The sequence below is a fragment of the Ceratotherium simum genome, chromosome 38 (assembly GCF_057802395.1).
Source record: "Ceratotherium simum simum isolate JZ-2026a chromosome 38, ASM5780239v1, whole genome shotgun sequence".
In the NCBI taxonomy this organism is placed as follows: Eukaryota; Metazoa; Chordata; class Mammalia; order Perissodactyla; family Rhinocerotidae; genus Ceratotherium; species Ceratotherium simum.
This window is the reverse complement of record NC_141937.1, coordinates 12673809-12685836: the sequence shown is the minus strand read 5'-3', so window position 1 is coordinate 12685836 and position 12028 is coordinate 12673809. Positions and strand designations below refer to the sequence as shown.

At 42.8% G+C, this 12028-nt stretch overlaps 1 protein-coding gene across 5 annotated transcripts in view; it reads left to right on the top strand.

Annotated features, from left to right (window-relative positions):
- The window catches only part of TIAM2 (TIAM Rac1 associated GEF 2), a 220996-nt gene that overhangs the window by 154317 nt on the left and 54651 nt on the right, over nt 1-12028 (top strand). The window lies entirely within an intron of this gene.

Sequence of the window (12028 nt, the reverse complement as noted above, 5' to 3'; positions counted from 1 at the left end):
GATAACGGATTTCCAATCGAAATCTCTGCACGATTACCAAAAATGAGTGAAAAACACAAAAGAGAAGTTGTGAGTCTAGATTTAATTAGAAAGCAAGTTTATTAGGTCATTTTTGGAATTAAAATATCAGATTGTAAGATTTGTGATTCAATAAGGTGCGTAGTGCTTTCTCCTTTTCTCTGGGGGCTTCGCTCCAATTTAAAATACCATTAAATTGACTATTGGCATATAAAAGTGAGCGTCATAAAACAAAAATTATGATGGGACTAATTAATCACTTGGTTATATTAGGGCCATCATTCAGCCACCCCTGGCTGCTGTTGTAACCCTATTCCATATAATATTCCATATAATACGTGCGTGCATCTGTTCATTGGTTTATTATTCTTGAGGGATGCATTCACTGCCTGTTACATCTCTATGTGTTTTATCATAATAAGAAATCACTGCAGACTCATAACACTTTTGGTACTTGCGGGAATGAATTTCTATAGCAAGCAGCAAAAGTGGCAAATTTACCTTTTTTTTAATAATAAGAATCAAGCAGATCAGTTAAGCTTGTTTACCACTTTTTTTTTTTTTTGCAAGGAAACAGAATAAGAAGAGGTCCTGGATATGTTAGATAACTGTTATATTACTCACCTAGGGAGCCACTGATGGTCTAGGTACTTATAACTTACCTAAGGCATACTGATGTCTGTGTATACCGAAGGCTTAGCTAGTCTGACTGTGGACAGGCTTTTCCACAACTGGTGTTCCTCCAGGTACCTACACATCTGCTCATCCTTCCCCGGATGACACTTTAGCCCCAGCCGGGAGAGAGCCACTGACCTCTCCCGGGTTTCCTGGCGAGACTGTGAGCTCCGTGGGGCTGAATCATTCTCCCCAGCGAGCACACCGCCGCCCTTCTGCCCGGGGTTGTGCTGTCTGTCTCATTTACTGTTCCACAGTAATGTGCTTGTCTTGGAAACAAAACAGCCCCGATGCACTGCTTCCCCAAACACTTTGCAAATATGGAATTCATTTTTTTTCTCTTTGAAGTCGTTGTGTGGCTTGCGAAGGAAGTTAAATGTCTATGAGTGAACATCTCAGAAGGAGGTCTGTCCGTTTTTAAGGTTGGGGGAAAAGAAAATACAGGGTGAGTAGGTGAGATATTGAAAGATGAAAGAGAGAAAAGAGCGAGTCTGTCATTTGTGCATCACATCTCGATGACACGAGAAGTCTGCATTTGTGGAGACCGAGAGGTGGGGTGGTGTGGCGACAAGCACGGAAGCCTTGAGTCAGTCCTGGGTTTGAGTCCTGGTTGTGCCACCTTGGGGACAGCCCCCAACCAGGGAGGTGTGGGCCCCATAGATGACAGCCCAGCTTCCTTATCCCCTGCTGAGACAGTTTTGCGGTGCCTTCCACAGTTCTTCAGATGGCCCTGTGGAACTGAGCCCCCGTTGTGCATAGCAGCCTCGTTTTCACACCTTTCTGGGCTTTCTCGTCTCACCTTCCCTACTCCCTCACTTGACTTGCTTGGGATCACTTTCCAAATAAACTTCTGTCCCCATGTTCTTGGCTCAGACTCTGCTTCTGGGGAGCCCAGATGAAGACACTGAGCCTCGGTCCCTCATCCGGAAGATGAGGCTTCCACCCTGCCTTGCTGGGTCGCTGTGGGGTTGAGGGAGTGTGTGTCCAGCCCAGCTCAGCTCCTTACGTGGTGGGAATTTTGAAAATGTGCTTCTCCTCTTCCCTCTCTCGTGCGGCTTAAGGTTTTGTTAAAAATTATCTTGATTTGCTTTCATGATGAATTAGAAAACAGTAATCCCATTTTCTTGCTAAAAAAATGGAAAATTACACAAATGAAAGAATTTAAATGACTTTGAAAAACAATATTTCCTACAAGTTTCAATTATACTTAGCAGTGGTCCTTTCAGAGTCTCCTTTCCCTAAATTTCACGTTCTCTTGGCTTTACCAGAAGGCAGCCTGGTACTTGCAAAGAAGGAAGATTTTCCTGCTTTGTTTTCCAGAGAAATCTGTCTGTTAATAAAAACCGAACAGCTGGCTCTCTGGAAGGAGGACCTGTTTTTTATAGAGGATCTTTAAGAATATCAGAAAGTGGAGGAAGAAGCAGCCCTAAGCAGTTGTGCTGGGTGTATCTTGACTATCCAAGTTGAATATTTACTGCCCCCTGTTGGGTGCTTAGAATGTGCAAGGCCCTGGGAATAAGCTACATCAAGTTCAGGGCTTGGGGTCTGCTTTTGGTTTGGGGCAGTTATCCAGAAGTCTGTATTTGTTAGCTTGAGACTCTTGATCAGGTTTGAGCAAAAAAAAAAACCCTTTTATTATTTATCTATCTGACCGAAAGAAGTGTTGGTCACAGTGGCAGGTCCCAAGGAGCCCAGGCCATGATTGTGGGTCGCTGCTCAAGTTCTGGGCTTTTCTAAAAAAGAAGCATCCTACTGGCATTTAAGACTCAGTGTGATGTATAGTGTTTAGGGGAATGGTGCTCACACTTCATGGTGATTACGACTTGTCTGATGAGCTTGTGAAAATGCAAATTCCTGGCTTCTGCTGTCAGAGAGCGCCTCCTTCAGGAGGTCTGGGGTACTGCAAGCTCCATGGTTAATCACTGCTCACTTACATGGCCATGATGGTGGCCATTAGTCTAAGGGAGGTGGGTCTGAACCTGACTGTAGGACCTGCCCTTTCCTGAACCCTCGTGTGCCAAGGTTTTGAGGATTAAATGAGATAATATGTGTAAAGTTCTAGCAAATGATAGCTATTGTGCTCACGTGTTGTTAGTCTCTCAGTTAGGGATTATATGCCCCAAACTTCCGCCATTGTCCTCCTCGGGCTCAGAATGCAGCGAGTTGACTTGATGTCTCACCTCATTTGTTCCTCAGCCCACCCTCAGGGGACCCTGTCCCATTCAGCAAATTGTACTACTCTGAGAAGCAAAGAACTTCCAACAGCTCGGCTATGATATTCCTCTGATACTCTGTGAGGAGCGGAGCAGACTGGAATGCGTCCAGAATCGATGAGTGTTCAATATTAAGTTCCTTTGTTTCCTTAGAGATGAATGACTGTTTGATTCTTGCCTCTAAGGGTTTGAATTTCTGTTCTAGTTATCCACAGTGGAAAGAGAGGAAATGCCTATAGGCTGTATTTGACTTGAGCGGAAATATCATCTGTGAAGACTTTTTATAGAGAGAATTAATTTTACCACTGGAATTCCCCAAAGAGGCTGGTGTTATTTTTGAGCCAACAAGGCCACCATTGAAGGGATTGGACACGCCAGCCCTGTTTATACTGGGTCCCTGTTAATGCTGTTTTTGTGATTTCTATGGAAAATCCCTTTTCTAGTGTATGCCATCTTTTGAAAAATCCCAGCGGCTTTTAAGAGAGTCTCATTGGGCACAGAGTTCCTGAACAAAGTCTTTGTGTAAACATTGAACTTGTGGTGGCATTAATGCATTCTCCATCTATAAACAGCTATTAATACTGCATTGGTAGGATTAGGGGTATTAAATGACAGGAGACAAAATAGAAAAGACCTATGTTCCTGCGCCCATTTAGACAATATCAGCCCAGCAAATGCTTACCAGATAATGAAGGTAATTGCAGCCTCAGGATCTTTTTTTAATCCCCACCCTACTTTGAATCACTCTCTTTTTAAATTGATGTATGAGTAGTACAGAGTCTCAAGCTACCAGAAGCCACTTAGATGCAAATTTGCTCTTTGGAATGAATTGCTTCTGGGAATGTATGTGTCCATTATACAGCTTTTCACCAGGGGAGGAATTATCGAGCCAGCTCTGATGTGGCAAACCCACTTATTTCCTGTTTATGAGAGTGAGGGCATTTTGGCTTCCAGAGCCTGGTGTAGGATGACTAACAACATTTAGCTCAGAGAATGCTCTGTTTGTGTGTGGAACTGCTATGACTGAGTCTGTCTGGCTGACACCCCAGATCCCCAGATGTAAAAACATATTCGACTTCCTAAAGATGGTTAGTGCATTTAAAAAAATTTTTTTAAATCTGAGTGGGAAATATCGGTTTTACCAGGACACAGAGAACTTTGGTCTCAGAATTCTTAGTTTCTTATAAGTGCTGAAGGTAGCTTTCAATTTCATCAGTGGAGGTGAGCATGTGGCTTTCTCTGGGCGGTGGAAGGAATTAAGGTCCTTGGATACTAGTTCCCCTACATACTTAGTGTTATTGGGGAATTTGTTTCCCTTTTTCTCATCCTCAGTTGTTCATTTATTCATTTGTTTACTTAACAAATAAACAAATTTTTGCTAAATGTTGCAGGTACGTAAAGATGAATTAGACATTATTTTATGCCCTCAAGAAGCTTATAGTTGAGTGGGAAAAGTAAAACACTTGTCAATAATAATTTACGGTTAAAAAAACCCACTTTTGGGGCTGGCTCCATGGCACAGTGTGATTAAGTCTGGCGCGCTCTGCTTCAGTGGTCTGGGTTCGCGGGTTCGAATCCTAGGCGTGAACCTACACCACTCTTGAGCCATGCTGTGGTGGCAACCCACATACAAAATAGAGGAAGACTGGCACAGATGTTAGCTCTGACTCTTCCTCAAGAAAAAGAAGAGGAAGATTGGCAACAGATGTTAGTTCAGGGACAATCTTCCTCACCAAAAGAAAAAAACAAAACCACTTTTCAATAAAGAGAATTAGAGGTCCAGCTCAGAGGTTGAGTTCCCACTGATTTTTCTGTTTATTTTGAAGAAAAGGGTCCAAAAGAGAGGTGTGAGAATTGGAGAAAGGTTAGCATTTGATCTGATCCCTGTGGGTGGATGGGGTATGGATCGGCGAGGTATGGGGGATCAGGAGGGCATTCACATAGAGCGTGCAACCTGGACACAGGCCCAAAGTAGAGGTCACCTGGCTAGTGTGTGAACGGGAAATAAAGTTAGAAAATTCACTGGGGACAGATTGTAGAAAACTCTGAATTCTAGGGATCTGTAACATATCATGGCATGTATCTGAAAAAACTAGCGAGTATTGCATGACTTTCCCCTGCCTTATATAAAATACAGAGGATTTTTCTGGTCATTAATGACCACTGAAGTGTGGCTTGAGATGCTTCCAGGTAGATACTCTCCCCCTGCATATGAGCTTTATTATCCCACTATTATAGCTTCATTCCTTTGGGTCGTAAAGTATTGTTTTTAATAACCAGAAGTCCCTTGTAAGATGAATACTCAAATAAGTGTTTCTGGGGAAAGAATGAATAAATGAATTACTGTCAGTGCCCTGTAAAACCGAAGTGCTCCTCAGTGTTGTGAAGCCATATCCGCTAACGGTGTGGTCCTCACAGGTCCCCATTAGAGGTGCAGCAGGAAGAATAATGCCTTACTGGCCTGTAGGAGGGACAGCTGGAGCCCCCATAGCTAAGAGGACGAGGCAGTGTTGGAGCTGAGGGAGCAGCTGGTAAATAAGGTTTGCCAGCATTTTGAGTGAAAATCAGTCCTATACTCTCTCTCCGGACATTAAACGCAAACTCATCTTTCAGGTAAAAGTCTACAGAATTTCTCTGAAGGACGCTGTATGAAATGTCTGTTGGGTATGTCACTTTTAATAGCCGTTTGAGAGTTTGGGATGACTGGATCAAATATAGTCTCCTGTGTGTGCAAAGTGAGCCAGATCTTTCTGAAGCGGTAGTTCCGTGAAGCTGTGTTAACTGTTGGAAAGAGGAAATTGCAAAAAAAAGATCTGACTGTTCCTGTGGATGTTACGAGTACTACCTGCTAAATGATGCTTGTCTGCATTTCCGTTTTTGTTCCCCTTCTTTTGTAATGGGCTTAAAAACGAATTGCAGTCCTGACTTTATTTCTCCCTATGAAGGAATTGAGACCACCAGGAAGGGCCTCTTCTTTTAGCTCTCACTTCTAGAGACAGCTGTATTGTGACTGTATCTTTAATTTTTTGGATTGGTAATACGTGTGCGTGGTTTGTAATTCCAGCAGCATAAAAGGTTAACGAGTGATGGATAAGTTCCCGAAAGCTATATAGTGAAGTGGTTAAGAGCAGGGATACTAGCCAGACCACCTGGGTTCACGTCTGGACTCCAGGCTCGCCCACTTACTAGCTGTGTGACCTCAGTTGGGCAAGTCACTTAAGCTCTCTGTACTTAGGCTTTGCAACTGTGAAATAGTCTAGGGTTTTTTAGGATTAATGAGCTAATATTTGGAAAGAACTAGATGGTGCCTAGCACATGGTAAAGGCCACATAAGTGTTTGTTAAATAAATAAAGTAGATAAATTTCTCCCGGCCTGTCCGTAGCCAGTTTGTCTCCCAGAGGTAATCATTGTTCTTCGTTTCTTTCTCATCCTGGTCTGGAGACTCTGAAATATTGGGGAAAATGGTGGGGTATTTTTCTGCTTTGTTTTTACTGCATTATCTTCGTACATGGGTGTGGTAGGCAGAATAATGGCCCCCCAAGAAGGTCTACATCCTAATCCCCGGAAACTGTGAATATGGCAAAAGGAACTTAACGTGGCAAAAGGGACTTCAAAGATGTGATTAAATTAAGGATCTTGAGACGGAGAGATTATCTGGGTAGGCCCAATGTAATCACAAGGGTCTTTATAAGACAGAAGCTGGAGGGAGGGTCAGAATCAGAGAAGATGTGGTGATAAAAGCAGAGATCTGGGCGATGAGGGCCTGTGAGCCAAGGAATGCAGGCAGCTTCTAGAAATTGGAAAAGGCGTGGAAACAGATTCTCCGCTAGAGCCTCCAGAGGGAATACAGCCCTGCTCCCCATTTTAGTCTCTGACCTCCAGAACTGTAAGATGATAAATTTGTAGTATGTGTCAAGCGCTGGGTTTGATGGCAGAGATACAAAAATAAAAAACCACAGTCCCCACCTTCAGGGTGTACAGTGGGGGGCAGATGTGTGAACAGACAGCAATCACAGCCCCCCATCATAATTGCTCTAGTTCTGCAGTTCCTCAACTTGTTGGTCTCCAGATCCTTTACTTAAAAAATTATCAGGGACCTCAAAATTAATTATGTGGGTTATATCTATCGATATTTACTATATTAGAAATTTAAACTGAGAAATTTAAAAAATGTCTATTAAAATTTATTTTAATGTAACAGCAATGAATCCACTTCATGTTAACACAATAAGCATATTTTTAATGCACTAGTTCTTCGAACCAAAAAAAGAAATATCAGTAAGAAGAATAGCATTGTTTTACATTTTTGCAAATCTCTTTAATGTGTGTCTCAGTAGTACGAAGACAGCTGGATTTTGATATCAGCTTCTGCATTCAATCTGTTGCAATATGTTGTTTTTTGGTGGAAGTGATTTGAAGAAAATCCAGCCTCACATAGATATGTAGTTGGAAAATGGAGGAGTATTTTAATAATCTTTTCAGATAATTGTAGATATTCTTCTTGAATATTATACCAAAACTCAACAGTGGTAGTTTTTTCAAGGTTAGTTGCAATGTGGAATCTGAAACATTATTGGTCAACTTTTCTTACTTTGTCACATCACAATCCATCGGCCTAGCTTGCACTTTGAGTGGATCTTTTACTCATGTATGATTTTGTAACAGGCAGTGGTTATTTGGAAAATATTAGGTCACTAGGTTATGCAAGTCTTTCAAATATGGACATTTCAGTATAGAGCATTAAAAGTCACATTCTTTAATATCACTACCAATCTCATTGGAAAAGTCTTGAAGTATTGGGAAGCTGTCAAACTCATGGTGGTGGCCACAAGTTTTCCAAGATTCAAATTTTGGCTAGAAAGTTTGAATTATATCTACAAATACAGTCAGTTTTTTTCTTGGAAGTGACAGGCTCACTTTGTTCATTTTATTTATTTTTTTTAATTTTATTTATTTATTTATTTATTTTTTCCCCCCAAAGCCCCAGTAGATAGTTGCATGTCACAGCTGCACATCCTTCTAGTTGCTGTATGTGGGACGTGGCCTCAGCATGGCCGGAGAAGTGGCGCGTCAGTACGCGCCTGAGATCCGAACCCGGGCCCCCAGCAGCGGAGTGCGTGCACTTAACCGCTAAGCCACGGGGCCGGCCCTCACTTTGTTCATTTTAAAGAAAAGATTTTCTTTAAATATTTGTTTTTTTTGCCATTTTATCGAGAAAAAATTGTGTTTTGTGAAAGAAGCAACTAGTTCAGCTTGCAACACAATCATTATAAATGCTTTTTCTAGAAACAGCGATTGTAGATGAGCTATATGGGTGCTTCCCAAACATGTTCCCAAGAGTTGAGATTTAGTAAAATCAATCACTTTTACTGCTTCATTGAGGACATTCTTAAGTGAACGTGGCATGGTTTTTGATATAAGCATGTGGTAATGGAGAATCGATGACGACTAGTACAGTTGGCACCACTGCCATGATGCGAGCTATGATGCCAGCGGATCTACCCACCACTGCCCTGCACCGTCAGTGAAAATGTCCTCAGAGAGAAAAGGCAAATGACATTTAGTATTATTGTGAAAAGAAGTTTGAACTTGCAGACCCCTTGTAAGGGTCTCAATGGCCCTAGGAGTCTACAGACCACACTCTGAGATGGGCGGTTATAGTGCACAAGGAGCAGCAATAAAATAGGAGCAGAAAACTCATGTTCCAGGGTACCAGGGCCGCTTTTGAGGGAGGGTCTCACTCGTGTTAAACCCTGAGGAAAGCAGAGCGTATCCTAGGCACAGAGAAGTTGGGGAGGGGTCTTGCTGGGGGGAGGTGTGTGAGTAATTCAGGGTTATTGGAGAGTGGGGTGCAAGTGGGGAAGACAGAGAAGATAAGACTGGACAGCTGAGCAAGGGTCTTGTATGCCACGCAGGGAAGCCTGGGTGATGAGGATCCACGGGGAGCTGGGTGGGGGGCTTTGTTGAAGGTGCTAATTGTCCGATGAGGAATGATGAAGGCATGGGCCAGGCTGCAGTGGGGTGGAGAGATGGGTGGCACTGTGGTGGCGGGCAGTCCCTGCGCTTCCCTCCATCAGAGCACTCGGGTACGGAGAGGCAAGTGCCCTCCCCCAGCACAGGGATTCTGTCTTACTTATGTTTTATCACCAACAAATCAGCAGACACATAAGTAGAGCCACTCAATAAATATGTGCTTGACTCTATGAATAAATGAATAAAGGATATAGGAATGACAGGACTTAAGCTTTAAAAAAGAAAAAACAATCCCCAGCTCTACCATTTCCAATATTAACTTTATTTTTCAACAAGATGCTAACGCTTCTGTTACACGTAAAATGTGGTTTGTTTCAAGTGCAGAAAATGAAGCTTGTAGCTAAGAAGGGGATCACGGCTTTGTTTAGGAGGCTGACTCTGTGGTGCAAATAATTAGACTTTGAGAATTCTCTTTTTCCTTGAAGTTGGGAAATGAACTACTATACTTAATTTTAATCTTAATCCTGAAGTCAAGGATTTTAGTCCGTGAAATGAGACAGGCAGTTTTCTACTTTACCTCCCCGACCATGAAGAACTCATTACTCGCGGAGAGAGCCTTGAGGCCAAGTTGAGAAACTAGTGGTCTTCAGAGAAAAATCTTTTTTTTTCTACTTTCCATTCACGTACTCGTTGAACAAATATTTAGTGACTGCCTGTTGCGTGTCAGGCACAGATAGAGCAGTGGATACAACAGGTAAAACTCCTTGCCCACATGGAGTTTATATTTTAGTGCATGGAAATAGATCATGAACACTAAAGATAATGAATAAGTAAATTAGATAGTATACTGACAGGTGAATGAGTATGACGGAAAACAAATCAACCGGGGTAGGAGGGATCAGGAGGAGAGACGGGGCGGCTGCAGCTGTAAATAGGGTAGCCAGTGGTTGTCAGTAGGAGGGAGGAATTGGAACAAAGCCTTGAAGGAAGTGAGGGACAGAGCCATGGGGACAGCTGGAAGCAAGGCTTTCCAGATGGAGGAACAGTTGCATGTGCCCTGAGATGGAGATGTAAGTGGCACGTTTAAGGATTAGCAAGTGGTCCAGTGTGCCTAAAGAAAAGCAAGGGAACCGGGGAGCACTGGGAGGTGAGGCCCCGGAGGACATGTGAGGCAGGATCAGGGAGGGCTTTATAGGCCAATATCGGGGCTCACGTTTCCTCTGAGGAAAACAAGGACCATCCCATGTATTTGAGCATAGAAGTCACGTGATCTGACTAGTGTTTTAAAAGGATCACTGACTGTCGAGAATAGACTAGGAGGCCAAGGATGGGACAGAGATTTTGCAGTAATCCAGGCAGGAGGCAATGGCGGCTTTGCTCTCCGTGGTAGCAGTGGGGGTAGAACCAACAGAACTTGCTCAGAGATGGGGTGTGGGGAAGGAGAGGAGGCGGGGATGACTCCTAGGTTTGGCTTGAGCAACTGGAAGGATGGTGTTGTCATCAGCTAAGATGGGGAAGCTGTCTGTGCAGCAGCTCTGGGGGAAGACCAGGAGTTCATCTTGGAACACCTTGTGTTAAGCCTCTATGTTTATATTGAATATTCTACCTGTTTCCAAAATGGTTTAGAAATGGCTTATAATGAAAGCCCATCCATAAAATCCCACAAAATTCATCAAAGTTAATAACATAAAGGGAAAGGGAGGAGATTTGAGTGACAACTTGCCTACTTTAAAGATTGTCCCTCAGAGTGTAAGGCAAAAACATGTTTATTTATAGGAGAAAACACTCAATAAAGTTTGACATACAAGTGCCAGCAAATCAGTTCCTTTCATTTCAAACAATCCAGTTATGATTTGTTGCATCTTATAAATTTATTTCTGTTCCTACAGTACTCAGCTCTGAGTGTCTATTTATAAATTGTCCATTCTCCTATAAATCCTTTTTTAATCCTTTTTTGCTTTTTGGCCATTAACATCTTTAACGTGTTATGGGAAAACGTGACAAAGTTCAGATTATCCAGTTTTGTTGCTTGTTAGTAGCTCTGGGAAAACTTATTTGGAAAGAGGCATGTGAAATTGTTGGCAAAATTATTTTGTGTCTTCTGCGAGGAGCCCTGACCAGCTGCCTCTGGAAGGTGGGCAGATGCTGGAACGTATGAAACAGTCTATAGAGCAGCCGGATGCCCCTTCCACCCAAAAGTCTCCCAACGGGCTTCCTATGGAAGCTGGAATCTCCAGTGAAGCACTCAGAAGCTCTTAAACAGAAGGATGTGCTATTCCCAACTTTTCTACATTTACCTTTCCAACACTAATTGTTTACTCTTAAATTGCCATTTGTGAATCTATTTTGACTTTTATTTTTCAGTTTATGAACAACCATGTCACGCTTCTGTGAAATTTAGGCATCTTTGCATAGTAATATTAGCAAATTATTTGAATGTTTATTGAATTTGGTCATTAGTATTTTATTTTATTTTTTAATTTTTTTTCTGAGGAAGATCAGCCCTGAGCTAACATCCATGCCAATCCTCCTCTTTTTGCTGAGGAAGACCGGCTCTGAGCTAACATCTATTGCCAATTCTCCTCCTTTTTGTTTTATTCCCCCTTTTTCTCCCCAAAGCCCCAGCAGATAGCTGTACGTCATACTTGCACATCCCTCTAGTTGCCGTATGTGGGACGCGGCCTCAGCATGGCCGGACAAGCGGTGCGTTGGTGCGCGCCTGGGATCCGAACCCGGGCCTCCAGCAGCGGAGCGCGCGCACTCAACCGCCAAGCCACGGGGCCGGCCCCTAGTCATTAGTATTTTATAAAAGTGATTGAGGGAAAAAAGGGGGCTGGAAATGTTGATAGAAGCCTAGGTTTTGTAAGCTTAATACCTATGTCCCCCAAATGCCAGTCATCAGGTGTGCCCTGGCCAGCGAGCCTGTAGCCCCAGGTGGACGTTCCCTGATCTTCAGTAGTTCACTGTGTATTCACTGGCGCAGGAAGAGGAGAAGATTGAGGTATGTATCAGGTGTGTTTAAAAGGTGACGTGTAAATAGAAATTTTATAATTTGTTTAGATCCCTGGAAATAGAAGTCTTCGCAGAACCTATAACCTCAGTTTTCATACTTTTAGGATTGTATCCTGTAAGAAGTAGGGGGCTGCCT